Source organism: Penaeus chinensis, chromosome 3 (genome assembly GCF_019202785.1).
Source record: "Penaeus chinensis breed Huanghai No. 1 chromosome 3, ASM1920278v2, whole genome shotgun sequence".
Classification (NCBI taxonomy): Eukaryota; Metazoa; Arthropoda; class Malacostraca; order Decapoda; family Penaeidae; genus Penaeus; species Penaeus chinensis.
Genome location: NC_061821.1, coordinates 16,872,200 through 16,872,777, shown reverse-complemented (window position 1 = coordinate 16,872,777; position 578 = coordinate 16,872,200).

The following is a 578-nucleotide window of genomic DNA, read 5'->3' as shown; positions in this document are numbered from 1 at the left end:
GTCCGCGTGTCAATTCGGCATAATGATATATCAGGTAGTCTTGCCATCATCCCTGACACTGGTGCAGACACAACTGTCATTGGACTTCAGCACCTTAGTAGTCTCGGCCTCTCAAAGGAAGACTTAGCACCACCGGCAGAGACTGTATACTACAATGCGGACGGGTCCCAGATGTCACCAGCGGCTGGATCTTTTCATGGAATCATCACCTATGGCAACTGTTCGACTACATGTTGGATTGATGTTCAGCCTTCGCTTACAACCCCACTGCTCTCTTGGACTGAGTGCAAGAATTTGGGGATTGTTCCGGACTATTTCCCAGGCAGATATCGGATGTGCACATTGCCCATCGAGTCCATGGGCTGGGCAATACACCAATGTCGAACCCTACTCAGTTGCTGCCTTTACCACTGAACCAGCTGAAGTCCCCTGAAGAAGCAAGGAAGTACTTCCTGCATCAGTATGCAGATGTCTTGGTGAAGAAGGACAACTTGCAGTCTGGGCCACTCAAGACGATGGTAGGCCCTCCCATGAGAATTCATCTGCGGGAGAATGCCACGCCCTTCGCGATCCACACC